An 11,946-nucleotide genomic window follows, 5' to 3' on the forward strand; every position below is an offset into this window, starting at 1 on the left:
ACAATTTATGTCCTTTAAATCAAGATCAATCATTTCGTCATTATTCTTGTCATTTGGATTCTTTAATTAGAAATAAGAAGATTTGGTATGAGTGCCAATGAGACAACTCTCCATCCAAGTCACAATGTGTAAAAAGTAAAAAAATATAGGTCAAAGTAACACAGATATAAATATTCGAAGCATCAATGAAAAATACAATTGCTATTTTTCATTTGCCTTCAATTTTTTTGTGTTTAATTGAGTGTTCCTGATGAATGTAAATTCAGAAAAGCGCTTAAGGGACTTATCATTTTTTATCTGGGAGGGGGGGGGGGGGGGGGGCTGGTCAAAATGCAGGGGGGATCAAGTTTTTTTCTGTGTGTGGAAAAGGGGGGTTCAAATTTTTTTATAAATTCAAAGTGGGGGGATCAATATTTTTAGCACATGGAAATGAGTAGTTTGCATACTTCAAAATATACAAAATGTGAAGAAGAACCGATGATTACAACAGTCAAATGGAAATATATTTTTACCACCATTCATATCATGACAAGTAAGTAAGACATCACATGACTTAAGTGATGTAGGGAGCTGCCATTTTTGTGTCATTTTGTCCCATATAAAATGCATTGGTGCTTCATAACCCGAATAATCCAGTCGTTATACCGTATATCGTGTTTTTTTCGCTAGTGTTTAATTTTCGATTGTTCGCGGCAGCTTAAGAAACGCGAAAATTTGACCCCTCACTGCATATTCCCAGATTTATTGTTTTTTGAAAGTTTCATACATTAAACTGTTGATTATCGAGTCTTTTGTGTTGTATGGTAGATCATAAGAAAGTGTATACTTAATTAAGGTATCTGTTTATATAATAATTAAAATTACTAAAAATACATGGCACACCTTTTGATCAACACAGCAATCAGTGACAGGTTAACAAATGTTAATTAGAGACGATCTATTAATTGGTGTCATAACCCGAAATATTTTGCAGATCTTTGCATCTATGTAAAATTAAAATAAAAATAAATCACATATATACACGGATATTTGTATTTTTAACAATACGATACAGTTATATTTTCACGTGTATTTTCCCACTCAGCAAAAATTATACACAGTGAAAATTTAACCTGCCCATTTTGTCATCATATCGCGAAAAAAATCCGACGCGAAAAAACCCGATATACGGTATTTCACTCACATTTTGTTATAATCAGCTTAATAGTTTGGGAAAAATTAAGTATAAATTAAAAATTAAAATCAAGCCGCATCATGAAAGAAAATAGTGTAGAGCAATAAATTCTCCAATAAATGATCAAATATTCATCTAATCTGCATACAAACAGTTGAATTTTGATACAAAAGTCTAAACTGATGATTCTGAGATGACGAACACCACAAATGTGCCTTTTTGTTTTCATTAAAAGATCCATTTGGGTCCATCATTTTAGACCTCTCATTCCCTCAAAATTTGTACTGTTTAGGCTAATAAAACAAAATTTTGGGGTTACTATGATGATATATCACACATTTATGAATGAAATGTAACAATAAATGAGTAATTGAATTGTTCAAGCTAAATGCATGAACTATTCCATATAAAAGTTTACCGACTAAATGGAGGTTTTTATAAGGCCTAACGTAAAACTTACGTTTACGCAAAAGAGGAACATATACTAGTATACTTTTTACAGAGTTACTTAGGAACAAGTTTTCTTTAATAGTCCAATATAGGAAATTAGAAAAGACTATTTCATGTTTGCAATATTTCCGTGAAATAACTCGGTAAGTGTTTTGCATGTTAAATTTTTGGCATGTTAATGTTTAATAGAGGGGGGGGATCACATTTTGAAATGTTTTTACAGGGGGGATCAAATAAAAATGGTGAAATATTATGGGGGGATCAAGAAAATTTTATATGTTTGATTTCAAAATGACCAGCCCCCCCTCTCAGGTAAAAAATGATAAGTCCCTAAGATGTACCAAATTTCTAAAGTGTTACTTCCATTTTCTAGCACTGGTGTAGATTGCTGGGCGCATAACATTTGCCCGCATTTGAGGATTAAATGTTTTTACGCTTGCGCACAGCTTTTGATTACATTTGCGCGCATTCATTTTATAGGTAAAAGAGGTAAAAAAAAATATCAAATCATTCCATGCTCACTACAATTAGCAATATTATTCAGCACACCCATGTATTTTTTGTATTTCTTGACACCATAAATGGAAAACTTCATAAAAAACTGTTAAATAAATAAATAAATAAGTATATTAATCTACCTGTTTTTACCCGAGTTTACCTGTAAAATGAATGCGCGCAATTGTACTCGACAGCTGCGCGCAAACGTAGTGATTTTTACGCGCAAATGTAATGGTAATGCTCGCAAATGTATTACGTTGAGACTGCTAGTCCCCAATGGTATTATCAGCTCAGTGGTAAGTACTTCGGCAACACACCTTTCTTAAATTCTCCGTGGATAAATTTAGAAATAATTAGGAAACGGAGGTCCCAACTACCTCAGGCAAAGTTGACCTTATATGAATTTGCTATTCTAGTTGTTTTCCATTCGTTTGAACTTTTGATTTTGCCATTTGATAAGGGACTTTCCGTTATGAATTTTCCTTGGAGTTCGGTACATTTGTTATTTTACTTAAATTAGGTCCCTTTTAGTTGTATAGCTCCTCACATATTTAAGTATCTATATACTTTATCTAACTATTTGGGTTTCAGCGTTCCCGGTGAAGGTAAATTCAGAAAAGAACTTCAAACACAACAAATACATAAAGTGTTACTTTTATTTTAAATAAATCGAACTAGTTGAAAGACAATTTTAAAAAGATGTTGCTGTTTTTTTCAACAATTATTGGAATAGGTCGTCTGTATATTTTCACGTGATTTGTGGTCTTTTCAGTGTATACGCTTTGAATATTGCCTAGTGACTTTAATCAGTATTTATCGTTATCTATGCTGCATATCAATCGATTTTGTTGACGTTTTCCCACGAACTTCTCTTGTTTAGCTCCATACATATAAGAAAAATTGGTGTGTTCCTGTGACGCACACATTCATTGGAAATGGAAATAGGTAGATACAATGGAGTAGACGTATTTGCAAGTTATGCCACAATGCTATAGATGATGAATTACACTTCCTTTTGAAATGTCCATCTTATGATGGGAAGCGTTACCATTATTTAAATAAAATTAAATTCAAATATGAAAATTTCAATACTTTGAATGATGAAAAAAAAAATCATCTGATTAATGATGATTGAGAATAGGTATGTCATTGAGATCCTTCAGCAGCTGCTTACATAACTATTTAAAAAAAAAACTGATAGATAATATTTAAGAATAATACTAGTAATAATAACACATGGTTTCAGGCCCGATTTGGTTTAAGTTGCAGTGAGTCCCTTACAAAATTTTGTCAATTTTATCATTACATTATTTTATTTTATCTACATTCAATTTGTATTAAACCTTAATTTCTAACAATCATACTAATCATCAATAACCAATTATTCTGTTATTTTATTTAGTTCCAAATATTGTATTGTATTTTGTTTTATATAAACGATTATTTGATTCTGCTCAGTAATGGGCGCCGTGGTTGGCACTATATAAATAACACATAGCTGAGAGGGTGATAGAGCAGATTGTTACTCCGAGAAAACATTGTCAACTGAGGCGAAGCCAAGGTTGACAATGTCTTTTCGAGGGGTAACACTCTGTTCTATCACCCTCTCAGATATGTGTTAATTAATTTATAATACTGAATGTTCTGTTATTACTGTCTATTAAATTTCAAATTCAAAGTAATAAATTATGTCGTCTCGTACATAACAATCATCCGTATTTAATAAAGCGCACATTTGAGCAAGCGTCTTCGTGAAGGGTAAGAGAGTATTTGCCATGGGATAGAGTAAATTGTCGCCCTCGTATTAACCAATCAAAATCTGGCATTTTGACATGAAGTATAATAAAATAAAATATCTCGTATCTTGTAGTTGTAGTTGTATGCAGTCTATAAAAAAATACATTGAGGTTGAAACGCGAGGAATTCTTTCGCATAGTAACATTTTAAACCAAATATACACAACACACCACCAAAAGCCTGCTGTTTTCATCGTTTGCTACATTATACTCCAAGTCAGGCGCCTGTAATTCAGTGGTTGTCGTTTGTTGCTGTCTATCATATTTGTTTTGTTCATAAATCTGGCCGTTAGTTGTCTCGTTTGAATTGTTTTACATTTGTTATTTCGGGGCCTTTTATAGCTGACTATGCGGTATGGGTTTTGCTCATTGTTGAAGGCCGTACGGTGACCTAAAAACCGACGTAATGCATTGGTTGTATAAGAATAAAACAAAAGGTTTATGTATGTTTATCAATAATTACTTACCTGATTTTTATACCGAAGACCTAAAACATAGATTAAAAATTATTTCAAGAATTACTTTCTCGCTGTAATAGGACAAGATTGTAATTTTCTGATAACTCACCATTCAAACACCGAGCCTTTTTCTGGTCTTTGTCGGCTAGTTTGTCCTAAACTCCTCCTTTTTGTGACCATAATAATCTAACAATTTATAGTAAACAAATGTTATTTCTAGTATATAAATGTAAGTCTAACACAAACAAACTTGAAATTAAAAGAAAAAAAAATACAGGATTTAAAAAAAGAGGGAGGGCCGTGAAAAGTAATTGTCCTGGCCCCAAGTACCAGTGAGTATTGTATGTAAAAAACGATAATGGTGATGCAATCATATAGCTTCCAATCTTGTTTAAAAAGAAACATATTTTGTATGAAGAAAAAAAAGTCAAACTAATTATAACCATTTAGATTCGGCTGAACTTGTGACGGCGAATTGAGCAACATAGACTGAGTTGTATAAACCATCATTGGTTAAGAGTATGTGAGTAAGTTTTAGCAAATCAAAAAAATCCCCGTTGGGCAACACAGATAATAAGTAATGCATATGTCACAGCTCTTAAATATCAATTTCATCAAACAGTTTCATGAAATTCTTGCAAGAACTCCATTAAGATTGTTTTTTTCTTCAAAGGATATACATACGTTGATGTGAACATCCTTTTATCAATTATCTACAGCAAATATCATTTTTCATATTTCATTCTTATGAAGATTAATGAAACTATCAAATCATTTTTTTTTTATCTTATTAAGGCCGCATTTTATCCAATATGGAGTAGGATTCCAGTTGACGGGATACCAGTCCAGTACCCACGAATGAAGTCCTTTAATAAATCTACCATGTTTTAAATGGGATATTGTAACAAGATGAAAATTATGCTAAGGTATTTAAATTTATAGTTTATTCAAAGAGTATTCATCAAACTTTCAAAAACTCTGAATTTATGTGTGATTATGAAATGTATACGGCGGATGATTGTCTGAGTAAATTGTCTAATTTTTACCAGGAAATGAATACGCCATTTCACTATATAAGGCTTGAATTTCAGTATTTGGTACCTTTAATACATTACATCCACGCCAGTTTAAAATGGAATTTTTAATGAACAGTGGACTCTTAAATGTTGTAGCTCTTACTGAAGAAGTTTTCTCTGCCTCTAGCGAAGTATTCGGTAAAGTTGCAATTAAAAAAGTCCTCAAAACCTCTACTGAGTTTGAAGCCTTTCTCAGCCTCAAACACGAAAACATTGTCGAAGCCATTGAAATCATCGAAGCCGAAGAATTTGCCTTCGTTTTGATGGAATTCGCTGAATTCGGAGATGTTTTTGAATACATAATGAAAAACGGTCTCATGTCCGTTGAAGCCACCCTCTCTCTCTTCTCTCAGATTGTCAAAGCAGTCGAATACTGCCACTCAATTGGAATCGCCCACAATGACATTAAATTAGAAAACGTCTTGTTGTCTAATGGATGTGTCAAATTGGCCGACTTTGGATTTGCCAAATCATCCGTTATTGTTGCCGAATCTGAAGAATTTTGTGGAACCCTCCCATACGCTGCCCCAGAAGTTATTATGGGAATGGAACACAACACCATGAAAGCCGATATGTGGAGTATGGGAGTTATGCTCTACGTCATGCTCTTCGGAGCTTTCCCATTCTCCGATAGTGACACAACCTCTATGGTCCAAGCTCAAATTTCCAACACCCTCTCTTTCCCAGAAAACACTAACGAAATGTTAAAATCCCTCGTCTCCTCTATGCTTGAACCATCTGTTGAAAAACGTGCTAATGCAAGCTCAGTCCGCCTTGCCTTGAGTCAGTTTTAAACACATAAACATCCTTGAAATCACAATAGTCTCCTTAACACAGGAGCCTGTTGTGATTTCAAGGTTTTTTTGTCTATGCTGTTGTTACGGTAAACCATGTGGACCTTCTTTTAATGCAATTTCATCCGATACGATATGCGAGTACGGTAAACAAAAGTACCTTTATTCTAGTTTATATTCCGTTGATCTTCCTATCGTTTTACTTGTTTTATTTATGAGACTTATTGCTGTGATTAAACTTAGCTTCTTACGATAATCTAGTTTACCGTATCCCCAAAACAATCCTTTAACATTTAAGTTTCCCGTGTCTTTGTATTGAAGGTTTGAGAAACAAGTAAAATATTAGCCACGAGCCACATGTGAACCTTTTTGGCGAGTGAGCGCAGCGAACGAACGAAAAAGCTTCACATTGTTTCGAGCGGGTGATATTTTACAATATCTAGGCGTGGTGATTTGATATCTCTACCCCTGCAATGTATAAGGCATGGAAATTTTGAGTAGTGCTAAGAAAATGGACACCTTTTGATGGACACAGATATTTTTAAGGTTAACCGATTGTATGAGGGTACTGTAAACAAAGATGCAATAACAAAATTAAAGGCCTTAGTTGTATACTTTATTGTCAGTCCAGTTGACCGTATCTCCATACAGTTTTATCTTCTTTGGATGTTGTAATCCTTGCATACGAAGAAACGGTAAACTGCATGGTATACGGACTGGTTGAGCTACGGTAAACCTTTAATGGACAGTTTATGATTACGGTAAACATCACAGTCAAAAGCAATGGAAAGTTTATGGTTACGGTAAACATCAGAGTCAAAAAAGGAATACGGTAAACATATAAGATAAATGCATTAGATATGTTAACCGTTTGCAAGAGTTGTTACCATTAATGAAAAGGGGAGCTATTTACAAAAATGTACTATTTTATTATACAAGAAAGCATTTATTTAGACTTAACTCCCCTTGAACATTAAGAATTGGAAGAGACCGTATCAGCCATTTCACTATATAAGGCTTGAATTTCAGTATTTGGTACCTTTAATACATTACATCCACGCCAGTTTAAAATGGAATTTTTAATGAACAGTGGACTCTTAAATGTTGTAGCTCTTACTGAAGAAGTTTTCTCTGCCTCTAGCGAAGTATTCGGTAAAGTTGCAATTAAAAAAGTCCTCAAAACCTCTACTGAGTTTGAAGCCTTTCTCAGCCTCAAACACGAAAACATTGTCGAAGCCATTGAAATCATCGAAGCCGAAGAATTTGCCTTCGTTTTGATGGAATTCGCTGAATTCGGAGATGTTTTTGAATACATAATGAAAAACGGTCTCATGTCCGTTGAAGCCACCCTCTCTCTCTTCTCTCAGATTGTCAAAGCAGTCGAATACTGCCACTCAATTGGAATCGCCCACAATGACATTAAATTAGAAAACGTCTTGTTGTCTAATGGATGTGTCAAATTGGCCGACTTTGGATTTGCCAAATCATCCGTTATTGTTGCCGAATCTGAAGAATTTTGTGGAACCCTCCCATACGCTGCCCCAGAAGTTATTATGGGAATGGAACACAACACCATGAAAGCCGATATGTGGAGTATGGGAGTTATGCTCTACGTCATGCTCTTCGGAGCTTTCCCATTCTCCGATAGTGACACAACCTCTATGGTCCAAGCTCAAATTTCCAACACCCTCTCTTTCCCAGAAAACACTAACGAAATGTTAAAATCCCTCGTCTCCTCTATGCTTGAACCATCTGTTGAAAAACGTGCTAATGCAAGCTCAGTCCGCCTTGCCTTGAGTCAGTTTTAAACACATAAACATCCTTGAAATCACAATAGTCTCCTTAACACAGGAGCCTGTTGTGATTTCAAGGTTTTTTTTGTCTATGCTGTTGTTACGGTAAACCATGTGGACCTTCTTTTAATGCAATTTCATCCGATACGATATGCGAGTACGGTAAACAAAAGTACCTTTATTCTAGTTTATATTCCGTTGATCTTCCTATCGTTTTACTTCTTGTTTTATTTATGAGACTTATTGCTGTGATTAAACTTAGCTTCTTACGATAATCTAGTTTACCGTATCCCCAAAACAATCCTTTAACATTTAAGTTTCCCGTGTCTTTGTATTGAAGGTTTGAGAAACAAGTAAAATATTAGCCACGAGCCACATGTGAACCTTTTTGGCGAGTGAGCGCAGCGAACGAACGAAAAAGCTTCACATTGTTTCGAGCGGGTGATATTTTACAATATCTAGGCGTGGTGATTTGATATCTCTACCCCTGCAATGTATAAGGCATGGAAATTTTGAGTAGTGCTAAGAAAATGGACACCTTTTGATGGACACAGATATTTTTAAGGTTAACCGATTGTATGAGGGTACTGTAAACAAAGATGCAATAACAAAATTAAAGGCCTTAGTTGTATACTTTATTGTCAGTCCAGTTGACCGTATCTCCATACAGTTTTATCTTCTTTGGATGTTGTAATCCTTGCATACGAAGAAACGGTAAACTGTATGGTATACGGACTGGTTGAGCTACGGTAAACCTTTAATGGACAGTTTATGGTTACGGTAAACATCACAGTCAAAATCAATGGAAAGTTTATGGTTACGGTAAACATCAGAGTCAAAAAAGGAATACGGTAAACATATAAGATAAATGCATTAGATATGTTAACCGTTTGCGAGAGTTGTTACCATTAATGAAAAGGGGAGCTATTTACAAAAATGTACTATTTTATTATACAAGAAAGCATTTATTTAGACTTAACTCCCCTTGAACATTAAGAATTGGAAGAGACCGTATCAGCCATTTCACTATATAAGGCTTGAATTTCAGTATTTGGTACCTTTAATACATTACATCCACGCCAGTTTAAAATGGAATTTTTAATGAACAGTGGACTCTTAAATGTTGTAGCTCTTACTGAAGAAGTTTTCTCTGCCTCTAGCGAAGTATTCGGTAAAGTTGCAATTAAAAAAGTCCTCAAAACCTCTACTGAGTTTGAAGCCTTTCTCAGCCTCAAACACGAAAACATTGTCGAAGCCATTGAAATCATCGAAGCCGAAGAATTTGCCTTCGTTTTGATGGAATTCGCTGAATTCGGAGATGTTTTTGAATACATAATGAAAAACGGTCTCATGTCCGTTGAAGCCACCCTCTCTCTCTTCTCTCAGATTGTCAAAGCAGTCGAATACTGCCACTCAATTGGAATCGCCCACAATGACATTAAATTAGAAAACGTCTTGTTGTCTAATGGATGTGTCAAATTGGCCGACTTTGGATTTGCCAAATCATCCGTTATTGTTGCCGAATCTGAAGAATTTTGTGGAACCCTCCCATACGCTGCCCCAGAAGTTATTATGGGAATGGAACACAACACCATGAAAGCCGATATGTGGAGTATGGGAGTTATGCTCTACGTCATGCTCTTCGGAGCTTTCCCATTCTCCGATAGTGACACAACCTCTATGGTCCAAGCTCAAATTTCCAACACCCTCTCTTTCCCAGAAAACACTAACGAAATGTTAAAATCCCTCGTCTCCTCTATGCTTGAACCATCTGTTGAAAAACGTGCTAATGCAAGCTCAGTCCGCCTTGCCTTGAGTCAGTTTTAAACACATAAACATCCTTGAAATCACAATAGTCTCCTTAACACAGGAGCCTGTTGTGATTTCAAGGTTTTTTTTGTCTATGCTGTTGTTACGGTAAACCATGTGGACCTTCTTTTAATGCAATTTCATCCGATACGATATGCGAGTACGGTAAACAAAAGTACCTTTATTCTAGTTTATATTCCGTTGATCTTCCTATCGTTTTACTTCTTGTTTTATTTATGAGACTTATTGCTGTGATTAAACTTAGCTTCTTACGATAATCTAGTTTACCGTATCCCCAAAACAATCCTTTAACATTTAAGTTTCCCGTGTCTTTGTATTGAAGGTTTGAGAAACAAGTAAAATATTAGCCACGAGCCACATGTGAACCTTTTTGGCGAGTGAGCGCAGCGAACGAACGAAAAAGCTTCACATTGTTTCGAGCGGGTGATATTTTACAATATCTAGGCGTGGTGATTTGATATCTCTACCCCTGCAATGTATAAGGCATGGAAATTTTGAGTAGTGCTAAGAAAATGGACACCTTTTGATGGACACAGATATTTTTAAGGTTAACCGATTGTATGAGGGTACTGTAAACAAAGATGCAATAACAAAATTAAAGGCCTTAGTTGTATACTTTATTGTCAGTCCAGTTGACCGTATCTCCATACAGTTTTATCTTCTTTGGATGTTGTAATCCTTGCATACGAAGAAACGGTAAACTGTATGGTATACGGACTGGTTGAGCTACGGTAAACCTTTAATGGACAGTTTATGGTTACGGTAAACATCACAGTCAAAATCAATGGAAAGTTTATGGTTACGGTAAACATCAGAGTCAAAAAAGGAATACGGTAAACATATAAGATAAATGCATTAGATATGTTAACCGTTTGCGAGAGTTGTTACCATTAATGAAAAGGGGAGCTATTTACAAAAATGTACTATTTTATTATACAAGAAAGCATTTATTTAGACTTAACTCCCCTTGAACATTAAGAATTGGAAGAGACCGTATCAGCCATTTCACTATATAAGGCTTGAATTTCAGTATTTGGTACCTTTAATACATTACATCCACGCCAGTTTAAAATGGAATTTTTAATGAACAGTGGACTCTTAAATGTTGTAGCTCTTACTGAAGAAGTTTTCTCTGCCTCTAGCGAAGTATTCGGTAAAGTTGCAATTAAAAAAGTCCTCAAAACCTCTACTGAGTTTGAAGCCTTTCTCAGCCTCAAACACGAAAACATTGTCGAAGCCATTGAAATCATCGAAGCCGAAGAATTTGCCTTCGTTTTGATGGAATTCGCTGAATTCGGAGATGTTTTTGAATACATAATGAAAAACGGTCTCATGTCCGTTGAAGCCACCCTCTCTCTCTTCTCTCAGATTGTCAAAGCAGTCGAATACTGCCACTCAATTGGAATCGCCCACAATGACATTAAATTAGAAAACGTCTTGTTGTCTAATGGATGTGTCAAATTGGCCGACTTTGGATTTGCCAAATCATCCGTTATTGTTGCCGAATCTGAAGAATTTTGTGGAACCCTCCCATACGCTGCCCCAGAAGTTATTATGGGAATGGAACACAACACCATGAAAGCCGATATGTGGAGTATGGGAGTTATGCTCTACGTCATGCTCTTCGGAGCTTTCCCATTCTCCGATAGTGACACAACCTCTATGGTCCAAGCTCAAATTTCCAACACCCTCTCTTTCCCAGAAAACACTAACGAAATGTTAAAATCCCTCGTCTCCTCTATGCTTGAACCATCTGTTGAAAAACGTGCTAATGCAAGCTCAGTCCGCCTTGCCTTGAGTCAGTTTTAAACACATAAACATCCTTGAAATCACAATAGTCTCCTTAACACAGGAGCCTGTTGTGATTTCAAGGTTTTTTTTGTCTATGCTGTTGTTACGGTAAACCATGTGGACCTTCTTTTAATGCAATTTCATCCGATACGATATGCGAGTACGGTAAACAAAAGTACCTTTATTCTAGTTTATATTCCGTTGATCTTCCTATCGTTTTACTTCTTGTTTTATTTATGAGACTTATTGCTGTGATTAAACTTAGCTTCTTACGATAATCTAGTTT

The sequence above is a fragment of the Mytilus californianus genome, unplaced genomic scaffold, assembly GCF_021869535.1.
Source record: "Mytilus californianus isolate M0D057914Y unplaced genomic scaffold, xbMytCali1.0.p SCAF_4, whole genome shotgun sequence".
In the NCBI taxonomy this organism is placed as follows: Eukaryota; Metazoa; Mollusca; class Bivalvia; order Mytilida; family Mytilidae; genus Mytilus; species Mytilus californianus.